The sequence below is a fragment of the Coenobita brevimanus genome, chromosome 7 (genome assembly GCF_032717465.1).
Source record: "Coenobita brevimanus isolate Jiangsu-jjx chromosome 7, ASM3271746v2, whole genome shotgun sequence".
Taxonomy (NCBI): domain Eukaryota; kingdom Metazoa; phylum Arthropoda; class Malacostraca; order Decapoda; family Coenobitidae; genus Coenobita; species Coenobita brevimanus.
In genome coordinates this window covers 35667452-35681255 of record NC_136960.1, presented here as the reverse complement: position 1 = coordinate 35681255, position 13804 = coordinate 35667452, and positions in this window count along the sequence as shown.

The window sequence follows — 13804 nt, the reverse complement described above, 5'->3', positions numbered from 1 at the left end:
TAGGTGAAGTGGAGGGGGGGAGAGGGAGGGGGAGAGGGAGGGGGAGACCAAGGATGAGGTGGAGGGATGGAGTTGAGAGGTATAAGAGGAAGGGGGGAGTGAGTTGGGGGGGGGAGGGCAGTCAAATGGTGGGTGACAGCGACTTGGAGGCGTTTTGTCTGCGGCCACCCTTTGCGGGATTAGGGCGTCGGGCTATAGATAGATAGATAGATTATCATTATCATTATTATTATTGTTGTTGTTATTGTTATTATTAGTTATTATTATTATTATTATTATTATCATTATTATTATTGTTGTTGTTATTGTTATTATTAGTTATTATTATTATTATTATTATTATTATTATCCATCACCAATTGGGTGTCTGCGATGTAATACGGGAGAATGCGACCGCTAAATCGCCAATTGAGAGTTGCGTGTTAAACTATAAAATTGATAAACCATATTGTGCATCACCTCAGGGCCGGATTTTCTCCTCGGAGGTAGAGTGACGGCCATAATTATCCCCTACACATACTGGCGAAGTACGGAAAGTTAAGGGGTGCTTGTGGAATGGATAATGAATAAGTCGAAGTATTAGTGTAGTGATACTGGGGAGGGACGCCTTCAGGTGGTGGCACTGATATGGCCGGTCAGCTCACCTGCCCGGTAAACGTCCCTCCGCCACCTCCCTATCCCCCGAATGGATGATGGTGGACTGAAGAAGGGAAACTTAAGCCTGCAGTCCAATGGGTTTATGTTTTAGACGAACAGGGGACCACAAAAACAAAAACAAAAAAGGAAAGCAATAAAAACAGCAAAAACGAAAACGAAATAAAAAAACAAAAACAAAAAACGAAAGCAAAAAAAAAAACAGCAAAATCGAGAACGAAAAAACAAAAACAAAAACAAAAAAAGGAAAGCAAAAAAAACAGCAAAAACGAAAACGAAATAAAAAACAAAAACAACAAAAAACGAAAGCAAAAAAAACCAGCAAAAACGAAAACGAAATAAAAACAAACAAAAAAAAAGAAAACAAAAAAAGCAAAAACGAAAACGAAATAAAAAACAAAAACAAACAAAAACGAAAGCAAAAAAACAGCAAAAACGAAAACGAAATAAAAAACAAAAACAAAACGAAAGCAAAAAAAAAAACAGCAAAAACGAAAATGAAATAAAAAACAAAAACAAAAACAAAAAACGAAAGCAAAAAAAAGCAAAATCGAAAATGAAATAAAAAACGAAAGCAAAAAAAAGCAAAATCGAAAATGAAATAAAAAACGAAAGCAAAAAAAAGCAAAATCGAAAATGAAATAAAAAACAAAAACAAAAAACGAAAGCAAAAAAAAAAAAAACAGCAATAACGAAAACGAAATAGAAAACAAAAAGCAAAAACAAAAGCAACAAAAACAAAAAAGTAAAAACAAAGCAAAAGCTAAAACAAAAACAAAACAAAAACAAGACAAAACAAAAACAAAAACGGCAACAGCAACAACGTCTATGGCATTGTTTTGAGCCAGCATGATATAGAATACACCTTAGCATGAGAGGGCATACTTTCACTCTAGTATGTCTGATCTAACCTTCCAAAGATCCTGAACTTTCTTCTGGCCAAATATACCCAGGTAGGATGGCTGATCTGACTAGTAACCAAGGAGACTAGTTCCTACCTCATCACTGAATTTCATATAACCCCAATTTACTATATAAGCCTGCGGGAATGACCTAGTTCCGTTAGATGAAAACCCGTTACGGATGAAATACGGAGCTCTAATCACGTAGTACATGCGGATCGAGAGACGTGCACCGTATCCCTGAACACCGACGGCTCCGGGGGACTGGCCTAGTGCTATCCTTGTCAGTTACTTTCAATATGCAAAGAAACCACCAGTGCAATTGAAGCCTGGCAACCTCCCCCTGTGTTGTGGTTGGGGGGTGGGGTGAGGGGTGGGGGGGGTGGTAAGGGTGAGTGGTAGTGTGAGGGAAAGGCTGGGGCGAGGGGTGTTGTGGGGTGATATGTGAGGTGGAGTAGGGGGTGGTGTGGGGTGAGGGGTGGTGTGGAGGTGAGAGGAAGGGGTGAGGGGTGAAAGGAAGGGGTGAGGGGTGAAAGGAAGGGGTGAGGGGTGGGAGGAAGGGGTTAGGGGTGGGAGGAAGGGGTGAGGGGTGGTGTGGGGGTGACAGGGAGATGTGAGGAGTGGTATGGAGGTGAGAGAAAGGGGTAAGGGGTGGTGTGGGGGTGAAGGGAAGGGGTAAGGGGTGGCGTGGGGGTGAAGGGAAGGTGTGAGGGGTTGTGTGGGGGTGAGAGGAAGGTGTGAGGGGTGGTGTGGGGGGGAGAGGCATGGGTCAAGGGCGGGAGGGAGGCAGGTCGAGGCACTTACAAGGCTTCTTTACACTACCATGTGCGAATCTCAAGAAAAGTACTGACGTGGGGCGAAGGAGCTGCCTGGCAAAGATTTCAAATTACCACGAAAAAATAAATAATAATAACCATGCATACTAATTCTAAAGGCAACATCAAAACATGCATAATATTTCCCTCCATATAGAAAGCATGAAGGATATTTCGTAGAGGCTAATCTTTTAATATTCTCCAAGCTTTCATACTGATTTTAAGAGATGGAAATTGATTGATGCCCCTCGCGTATTTATAAACATTAATATTTAAACTGTGACATCATGACCCACTCACTGCTGGCTACGTAATGTGTGGGAAGCCCTCAAAGTCAAGCAGCATACGCAAAAACATAATCATTTTAAAATCAAAGTTACCCTTATGTATCCGAGTTACCCCTTAACCTTTTCACTTTCTTTGATCTCCCTTCGAAGAAAACGTACAGCATTATTTTCTCCCAGGCTAAAATAAAGTACATGGAATTTTTTCACTTAGAATCGTGTTTTATTGGTTTGTAATTGTACTAAATGTGCTAATTTTTGCCCTGTGTACATTATGCATCAATGTGTACCTTTGCTCTCATGTACGCTTCCTGCTTGGCCTTCAGCGAGAACGTACAATAATAATAATAATAATAATAATAATAATAATAATAAACAATTAATTAGTTCATTTGACCTTTGATATCTTCTTTGTTATCCTCGTCTTATTCTATTATTATTATTATTATTATTATTATCATTACTACTACTACTACTATTATTATTATTATTATTATTATTATTATCATTATTATTTAACCTTTGCAGAGGCTGTACTGTGGAGATGCGTTAGGTAAAGCGTTCATTACGGATGGAAGGAAGGAAGGAAGGAGGGAAGGAAAGAAGGAAGGAGAGAGGGAAGGAAGGAAGGAAAGAGGGAAGGAAGGAAGGAAAGAAGGGAAATTGGAAAGAATGAAAAATGGAGGAAGAAAGGATATAAGGCAAATGGAAGAGAAAAAAAGATGGAAGGAAGTAAAGAAAATGAAAGGAATGAATGAAGGAAGGAAGGTGGAGAGGAAGGAAAGCAAAAATGAAGGAAGGAAGGATTGAAGGCAAGAAGGAAAGAGGGAAAAAGGAAGCAAACGAAGGAAGGAAAGAAGGCAAATAGGAAGTAAGAAGGAAAAAAACGAAGGAAGGAAGGAAGTGGGAGGAAGAATGCAGAAGATAAAGATTTGAAGGAAAGTGACTGAGGTTAGAGAGAGGGAGAGATAATTTAGAGAGAGGGGGTAAAGTTAGAGAGAGAGGGGAGAGAAGTTAGAGAGAGAGGGGAGAGGTTAGAGAGAGGGGAAGAAGCTAAGGAGAAAAAAAAGGGGAAAATGATTTAATCGATTGGAGAGAGAGAGAGAGAGAGAGAGAGAGAGAGAGAGAGAGAGAGAGAGAGAGAGAGAGAGAGAGAGAGAGAGAGAGAGAGAGAGAAATGCTACCAAATAAACTATCTTAGAGGTGTTAGCAATAGTTAGGTTTGTGATGGTGGTTGGGCTGTTAGTGAGAGAGACTGATTTAAAGAAAGTGAGAAACTGGGCTATCTCAAATATCTTCTCTCTCTCTCTCTCTCTCTCTCTCTCACACACACACAAAACCCCACTCCCTCTTACTAACACATACTCTTCTCAATTCCACTCCACTTCCTTTCCACTCCCTCTTGTTAACCTTCCATCCATCTCACTCCCTCCCACCAAAACTCCCTTCTTCCCGCCACTCCCCCACTCCCTCCCCTCTCATCCACTCCCTTTCCACTCCTTACCTACCTACCTACTTCCCCTCCCTCCCACACCCCACCTACTCCCCCCTCCCTCTCACTCCCCTCCTAACTCTTCCCACCTACTCCCCCTCCCTCCCACTCCCCTCCTTCTCACCTACTCCCCCTCCCTCCCACTTCCCTCCTTCCCACCTACTCCCCCTCCCTCCCACTCCCCTCCTTCTCACCTACTCCCCATCCCTCCCACTCCCCTCCTTCCCACCTACTCCCCCTCCCTCTCACTCCCTTCCTACCCCTTCCCACATACTTCCCCTCCCTCCCACTCTCCCCTCACTCCCTCTCGCCTCATCCCACTCAGTCCCACTCACTTTCTTAACGCTCGCCAAAATGGTCAAAAAACAAACACAGAAACCATTGATTAAATTAGTGTCCGCAAACCTTTTACGTGAGTGTGTGTGTGTGTGTGTGTGTGTGTGTGTGTGTGTGTGTGTGTGTGTGTGTGTGTGTGTGTGTGTGTGTGTGTGTGTGTGGTTCTCGAAAACAGACATTTCTTAATTTTCCCAGAGAGAGAGAGAGAGAGATAATGCAGCTGGATCAGAAATAGATAAACAGATAGATAGGAGTGGGGCTAAAATCTACAGGTAGCCTTGATTTTGAGAGAGTGAGGAAATGATAGACAGACGAACAGACAGACAGATAAACAGACAGACAGACAGACAGACAGACGGACAGGTAAATATACACACAGGAAGACAGGTAGATAGATAGACCGATAGATAATGCAGATGAGGCAGGCGAAAAATTAATGCAGCGTAGACTTTGGTAAATAGTGGGAAATGAGAGAGAGACGAATAGACAGAAAGACAGATAGAAAGGTAAATAGATAAATAGACAGGCAGGTAGATGGATACACCGATAGATAATGGAGAGGAGGCAGGCCAAAAATTAATGCAGCATAGACTTTGGTAACCTGAAGGAAATGAAGGGATGGGAAGCAAGCCAAAGAAGAGGACGAAGGAGAATATTGGCAGCAGGAGAGAAAAAGCACTTAGAGCGAAACGGAGGGGGTGGAGGAGGGTAGGAGTGGGGGTTGTGGTGAGGGAGAGGGGTTGTGAGGGAGGGGGGTTGTGTGTGAGGGAGGTTGTGTGTGAGGGAGGTTTGTGAGGGGAGGGAGGTTTGTGAAGGAGGGAGGTTGTGTGTGAGGGTGGTCGTGAGGAAGGTAGGTTGTGAGTGAGGGAGGTTATGTGCTAAGGAGGGACAGGAAGGAAGATATGCTAGATTATTATTATTATTATTATTATTATTATCATTATTATTATTAAGTAATAGTAGTAGTGCTTTTGATATTTCATACTAATATTATTATTATTTTTACTACTACTACTACTACAACTATTATTATTATTAGTAGTAGTAGTAGCAGTAGTAGTGGTAGTAGTAGTAGTAGTAGTAGTGGTAGTACAGAAACTTCAGGTTATTCTAGGGTTAACTTTGTGTGAAATTTATATCAACATGGGTCCAAGTCTCAACGGTAGGGAGGCATAACTACTGCCAAATGCGTTTATTATTTAACTACAGGGCGAAGCAACAATTCTACCTTTTACAACAATAAATATTTCAGTTCAAATTCAACTTCCTCAAATTCACTGTCGGTTCGGGTGATGCACAGATACATACTCGTTTCATGTCTGTGTCTATAGCAAAATAACAATACAAAGCAGCATATATGAGGATTGGAACATAAGGTACAACTGTTTTTAGTAAATTTAATACTCCAGGTATGCAAATAAAACCAGCCAATCACGGGGCAGGAGTACGCAGGTGCCACATTCACGAAAGTGGATCATGAACCGGAAAAAAATTGAGAATATTCCTACTGAAAAAAACAATCGTATTTTTTATTTTTTCCAACTCCCATATCTTTAAAAACAATCATATTTTTTATTTTTTATTTTTTCATTTTTTCCAACTTCCATATCTTTATTAATTTTTTTCATATACTAATAGTCCATTCGTAAAAAAAAATCCTACTTATTGACATTTAAATCTATTTCTAATTTGCTTTCATTTGACGGAACTGGCCAATTTTCACGATTTCAGAAATAAATTGTAGCGGAGTGAAATTTGATGAAAGTTAGTAATGAGATGGAAATGAGTCTCCTTGGTTACTAGTCAGATCCACTGTCCAATCCAACTACACCTGGCCATGAACCAGAATGAAAGGTGAGAGAGAGAGAGAGAGAGAGAGAGAGAGAGAGAGAGAGAGAGAGAGAGAGGAGGTATAGAGAGGGAAAGAAGAAACGGGGGAAGGGGGGAGAGAGAGAGAGAGAGAGAGAGAGAGAGGCAAACAAGAAACGAAAATTAAGGAAAAGATATAAGATTATGTTCATCCACTTCACGCAACTCATTAAGACAGACTAACAATTTTTCCCGAGTCCCAATTTGCAGTTTTTTTTTTTTTCTCTCTCTCTCTCTCTTCCCTTCTTTATTATCCTTTCTTCTCTCTCTTCACGCTCAGTGTCCCTCCCCATCTTCCTTCCATCCCTTCCTTAGTCGACTCTCTCTCTCTCTCTCTCTCTCTCTTCTATCTGTCTGTCTGTCTGTCTCTGTCTCTGTCCGTCTGTCTGTCTGTCTGTCTCTCTCTTTCTTTCTCTCTCTCTCTCTCTCTCTCTCTCTCTCTCTCTTTTCTCTCTCTCTCTGACTATCGCTAAAAGATCTTCTTCAAGAATAAGAAAAGGCTGGAGAGAGAGAGAGAGAGAGAGAGAGAGAGAGAGAGAGAGAGAGAGAGAGAATGACACCCCACACCAGCTACAAAAACAATGTAAACAATCAATTCAACTTCCCATTCTTAGAAAAAACAATCACTTAATCAACTCACTACAATCTTAGCTGTGAATGAAGTTGTCTTGAAAAAAAATATAAGACAGAATCCAAAAATCCTCGCAATCAAGTGTCACATTCTTATCAAAACACACATTTCTTGACCTTTACTTAATGTTTTCTTTGCTTTCAGGGCCTTTGTTTTCTTGAGATTAGGAGACTTCAAAGCAAGTCTTGTTTTGGGACATTTTCTTTCAATACTGCATTGATATTTTCTTGCACGTCCCCTAGATCAATTTAATATCAATGTGGTTTTCATCAGCCCTCGGGAGCAGGGGGGTGGTTGCTTTCTCAGGCAGGGGAACTCCTTGAGAGTGAAATGGCTGGGAAGCATGCCGGCAGGTGACTGGCTACAGCATAGCTGGGTCTTTCGGGTGTGGGCAATCAGGCAAGTTAGCTGCCTACTGCGACTGCAACACAATGGCGAGGTGTTCAGGAAGTTAGCCAAAGAAACCTTGATGGACTCTGAAAGAACAATAATGGCCCCCAGTCCCGTGCAGCCCTTAAATGGGCAGGGGGTGCTAAGAATCTCACGGTTGCCTCAATTACAATCTAATTCCTTTGTCAATGCAAAAAATACAATTAAAATTGGTAACTGGAATGTGAAACGCTAAATCATGACGGTAAAATCGATGAGTTAGTGAAGGTTTTTCAAAATTACGGACTTGATATTTGTGCTCTGACAGAAACTAGATTAACTGGAGTCGATAAGTTGGATTTGGAGGATGGTATACGTTTATTGATATCTGGCTGACAGGACGGAATGCATTATCAGGGAGTAGGATTGTTGCTGGGTTGTAAGGCAAATAAGGCTTTATGTGAGTGGGATCCTATAGATGAGCGATTGTTATACGCACGGTTTAAATCAAATCATGGCAACATCAGTCTGTTTGTGTGTTATGCACCTACTAATGATGCACTCGATGAAAGGAAAGACACATTTTATGAAAAGTTGCAAGGAGTAGGAAGGGTACCTAGACATGATGTTTTGATCTGCGTTGGAGACTTTAATGCAGTAATGGGCTGTTCAAATGAGGGATTTGAGGCATGTATGGGTAAGATGGGAGTTGGTAGTAGGATGAGTGAAAACGGAGTGAGGTTTGGAAGCTTCTGTCTAGCAAATGACTTAGTCATCGGGGGCACACTCTTTCAGCATTGCAATATACACAAGACAACTTGGGTGTCGCCGTGTGGAAAATATAAAAATCAGATTGATCACATCGCTATCAGTAGGAGGCATAGAAGTTCTCTGCTAGATGTTCATGTTAAACGGGGAGCGGATATTGGTAGTGACCATCAACTCAGCATTGCAAAAATAAGGTTTAAACTTAAAAATCAGAAGAAGGAAAAATCTGGTGTTGGTAGATACGATATTGTTAAGCTTAGAAGGGAAGGAGAAGAAAAGGAGGAATTCAGATTAGAATGCAGAAATAGGTTTTTGGTGTTGGAAACGTTGGAAGAGGGGGAGAGAAGTGTAGATGAGATGTGGGAGGATGTGAACAAAGTTTTGCATGAGACTGCTGAATGTACGATTGGAAGGAGACATAGATTCAGGAGAAAGAAATGGATATCAGAGGAAACGTGGGATATGATAAAAAAGAGAGGTGAGGCTAAATTGAGGAGTGAGATGCAATGCGTTGATGAACAAGAGATTGAATTAGCAAGAGCTGCGTACTGGAGTTTGAATTCAGAAGTAAGAAGGTTAGCTAGGAGAGATAAAAGAAGATGTGTGGATGAAAAGGTTGCAGAGACTGAAATCTTAATAAACAAAAATGATGGACAGAGTCAAAGAATAGCATATGAATCGATTAGAGAACTGAGTGGTAATGCAGGTAAACGCAAGGAAATACCAGTTAGAGACAGGGAAGGAAATTTATTGACCAAAGATGGAGATATTAAAAATAGATGGAAAGAGCATTTTGAGACAGTTCTTAATAGACCAATACCACCAGAAGAGGATATACCGTCTGCTCAGGAAGATTTAAATATAGAAACAGGAGAGTTGAGGCTTGCAGAAGTGGAGAAAGCAGTAAAACAGTTAATGTTTAAAGTGGAGGGGGATAGATTAATAATGATCTTGACCAAGCTATTCAATAAGATATGGGCGACGGGGTTACTACCATCAGTTTGAAAGAATGGTGTAATTGTTAAAGTACCGAAGAAGGGAGACCTGAGTGAATGTGGTAATTGGAGGGGAATCTCTTTGTCACCGATAGCTTTGAAAGTTTTCAGTAGAGTGTTGTTAAATAGGTTGGAGCCGGTGGTTGAGGGTATTCTGAGGGATGAGCAGGCTGGTTTTAGAAAGGGACGTGGTTGCAATGATCAGATCTTTATAGTTAGGCATTTGATGCAGCAAGTTAATGAAATGAGAGTACCGTTAAGTCTTTGTTTTGTTGATTTTGAAAAGGCTTTTGATAGTGTTTCGAGAGAGACTATGGGGAAGATCATGAGACATTATGGAATACCAGAGGAGTTTGTGAGGGTCATTATGAACATGCATGAGGACACATTTTGTAAAGTGATGGTTGATGGTTGTCTGAGTGATTCGTTTGAAGTCAAGTCCGGAGTAATTCAAGGTGGTGTTCTATCGCCTTTACTATTTATATTGGTCATTGATTACATTATGAAACGCGTTGGAACATTGATTACATTATGAAACGCGTTGGAACAGAAACCGGTGCAGGTATACTTTGGGGAGAGAACAGGAAACTTTTGGATTTAGATTATGCAGATGATATAGTTTTGATTTGTGATGGGCCAGAAGAGATGCAGAGAGTGTTGGACTGTTTGGTGAGTGAAGGTCGCAAGGTGGGTTTGGTTATTAATTGTGGTAAAACTGAAATAATCAATATGAATATGGAAAATGCGCAGGAATGTGTAATTGGAGGTATGGTTGTAAAGCAAGTTGATAGGTTTAAATATTTAGGTACTTATTTAGCCAAGGATGGTTCTTTGAACTTTGAATTCGAGGAAAGGTTAAAGAAGGCTAATCAGGCAATAGGAATGCTTAAAAATATTTGGAATAATAACAATTTCTCTGTGCATACAAAAATCAAACTTTATAAGGTAATGGTTAGGAGTATCTTAATTTATGGACACGAGTCTTGGTACAGCACAGTGACTATGGAAAATAAATTCTTGGTGTTTGAAAATAAAGCACTTAGAAGAATATTAGGAGTTAAGTGGTGGGAAAGGATACCAAATAGTAGAATTAGAGAAATAACGGGAGTGCAGCCGATCGATGAATATGTTGATTCTCACGATGGAAGTGGCTAGGACATGTGTATAGGAGACAGGGAATAGTACGAGGTACACCAGGGTGGGTGGCACTTGGTAGGAGAGGTAGAGGAAGGCCAAAAGAGACGTGGGTGAGGACAATGAGACGGGAAGCTGGAGATGAGTGTTGGGGAGATCTTGAGGAGTTAGCGCAAGATAGGATGTGGTGGTGTGAGTTCATCGAGGCCCTATGCATCCCCGAGGGTGCCACAGGAAATGATTGATTGACTGATTTCATCAGTTACATATAAAACCACATTTATGTATATGAGGGAGGGGGGAGTGAGTTGGGAGGAGGGTAGTCAAATGGTGGGTGACAGAGCGACTTGGAGGCGTTTTGTCTGCGGCCACCCTTTGCGGGATTAGGGCGTCGGGCTATAGATAGATAGATAATTATGTCGTGATAATTTTCTCATACTGCAACCTAATATTTTCTTCTGTGTTACCTGGATCAATTTAATATCGACTTGGTTTGCTTCAGTAACATATACGTAAAAAGATATTTATGATATTACAGACAAAATATTTACCTAAGAAAAAGTAATTACAAAATCGCTTAATCAACGGGAATACGACTTTGCAATATGTGTGGCAATTGCATAAGAACACGAACACTTACCTACAATACCGTGACGCCTAACACCTGTAATTAACACCGGAAGTACTGACACACCTGGCTGGACAGAAGGCCTTATTTTTTCTTACCTGTAGAAAGAATGAAAAAGAAAATTAATTAATGAAAACCAAGAAGAACATTACAAGAAAAAGGTAAATAACTGAAACGTTAACTTTGCTGATGTGAAATGGCGGGGCACAGGGCGACATGGAGGCGATTTGTTTGTGGCCACCGCTTACGGGATTAAGGCGTTTGGCAATAGACAGATACACGGATATTTGCAAATGTACGGTTGCAGCAAAAAATCATGGACCACTTCAATCTAATGACGTATGAGTTACCTTCCATTCTTCGTAATATCAGACGATTAATATCAGACGATTTTACTCAACTTACGACGTATATCTAGCAGTGAAAGGGTTAAGGAGGGCTTCAGTTAAACCCTCTGAATTTTGAAGCCTCCTAAGCTGAAAAAATCCCCCTAAAAATAACAAAAAAAAACGTAAATAATCAATCGTACTGAAGAGGTTAAAATTATCAAGGACGCTAAAAATGAAAAGCGAAATAAAAACCTTTCCAAAACGCCTAAAAATTACAGCTTAATCCCTTCACCCCGATGACGCGTTTTAGATTTTGTTTTTGTTAATGATGACGGAAAGAAAAAATTGTGCTAAAAAAAGTGATAGTTAAAAAAAAAAAAGATATTGTTTTGATGGCTAGTTTTTCTTAAGTGCCTGGCGTAAAATTGAATATATTACCTAAGTTTATAGTGAAAGGAAGGACTGCACGCACGCACGCACACGTCACACGCACAAACACACACACACACACACACACACACACACACACACACACACACACACACACACACACACATAACCCTCCACTCCCTCACACACACAACTCTCCACCCCCTCACACACACACATAACCCTCCACTCCCTCACACACACAACTCTCCACCCCCTCCCACACACACATAACCCTCCACTCCCTCACACACACAACTCTCCACCCCCTCCCACACACACATAACCCTCCACTCCCCCTCACACACACACACACACACACAACCCTTCACCCCCCCACACACAAACACCCCATCACGCACACGCAAGCCTCCCTACCTCTTACCTTTGCATTTACCTTCGTGAATAGCGACACTCAATCACTCTTTCTATTTCCACTCTCCTTTCAGATTGCAAAAATTCAAGAGGTATATTTGCAATGTGTGCATATGCAAATCTAGGCTTGATTTTGCAACGTCAGGATGGAAAACTTTTGAGACGTGGCACAGACTGGAGGGAGAGAGAGAGAGAGAGAGAGAGAGAGAGAGAGAGAGAGAGAGAGAAACTAGACAATGGGAGAGAAAATGGTGAGAGTGAAAAGACAAGATTGCGTGTGTGTGTGTGTGTGTATCCTTTTGGTTTTGTCTTCCTTCTCTGTAAAATCTGTAAACTTTTTTCTTTATACTTTCTTTCGTTTAATATCTTTTTTAAAGAAATTCCACATTATATATTTTGTTTTCAGTTTTACTCTTTCACTTTCACACACACACACACACACACACACACACACACACACACACACACACACACACACACTCAAATTCTCTCTCTCTCTGTCAGATTTAATTTCTCATATTTCTCCTTCTTTATTCCATCCCTTCCTTTCTTTCTTTTTTTCTCTCTAATCTAATAAAGTTTCTCTCTCTCTCTCTCTCTCTCTCTCTCTCTCTCTCTCTCTCTCTCACCCAATTCCTTTTCTTTGCAACTCCTCAGACGCTTCTTCCCTCCTTCATTTGTTGTTGTTGTTATTGCTATTGTTGTTTTTATTGTTTTTGTTATTTTTGTTGTAATTTTCTTGTTTTTGTTCTTGCTGTTCTTGCTGCTGCTATTATTATTATTATCATTATTATTATTATTATTATTACTATTACTACTACTACTACTACTATTATTATTATTATTATTATTATTATTATTATTATTATTACTACTACTACTACTACACTACTACTACTACTACTATTATTATTATTATTATTATTATTATTACTATTATTATTATTATCATCATTACTATTAGTTATTATTCACTTGTTTTTGTTATTTTTCTTGTTATTTTTTGTTTTTGTTTTTATTGCAGTTTTTGGCGAGACTTAAAATTAGCGACTCTCTCTCATCACGTACTGTCCTTCCGTCCTTGGCTGATGCGTTGCTTTTGTTGTTGTTTGTTTGTTTTTGTTTTAATCAACGTGGTTCTTTCTCCCGTCCTTAGCTTGATTTGTTTTTGTTTAGGCTGTTGTTTATTTGTTGCTGTTGTTGTTGTTGTCTGTTGTTTTTGTTGTTTTTGTTACGTGTTTACTAAGTTTCGTGGAGACAGTTTTCTTTCTCAAGTTTGCCTGCCACGTACTCTCTCTCCCTCTCTCTCTCTCTCTCTCTCTCTCTCTCTCTCTCTCATTTTCTCGCCCGTCGCCTTATTCTTCAGTCTTCAAAGGCACACACACACACACACACACACACACACACACACACACACACACACACACACACACACACACACCAATCTGCTCTCTTCTTCCCCCCCCTCTCTCTCTCTCTCTCTCTCTCCTAATTGCGTCTTAGCTTCCTCTCTCCATCATCAATCTACGCCTCTTCCTCTCCATTTTTTCTCTCTCTTCTCTCCATCCCTCCTCTTCCTCCCTCCTCCCTCTTGCTCCTCTCCTCCTCTCATCTTGCCTGTCGGGTGTGGAGAGGAGATAATCGCGAATAAAAGAAACCTTGAAATTTTAGCGAACGGAAGTCTTTTTACGGGATGAAAATTTCGTTCACCTATTATTATCATTATTATTATTATTACTACTACTACTACTACTACTACTACTACTACTACTATTAGTTATTTTATTATTATTA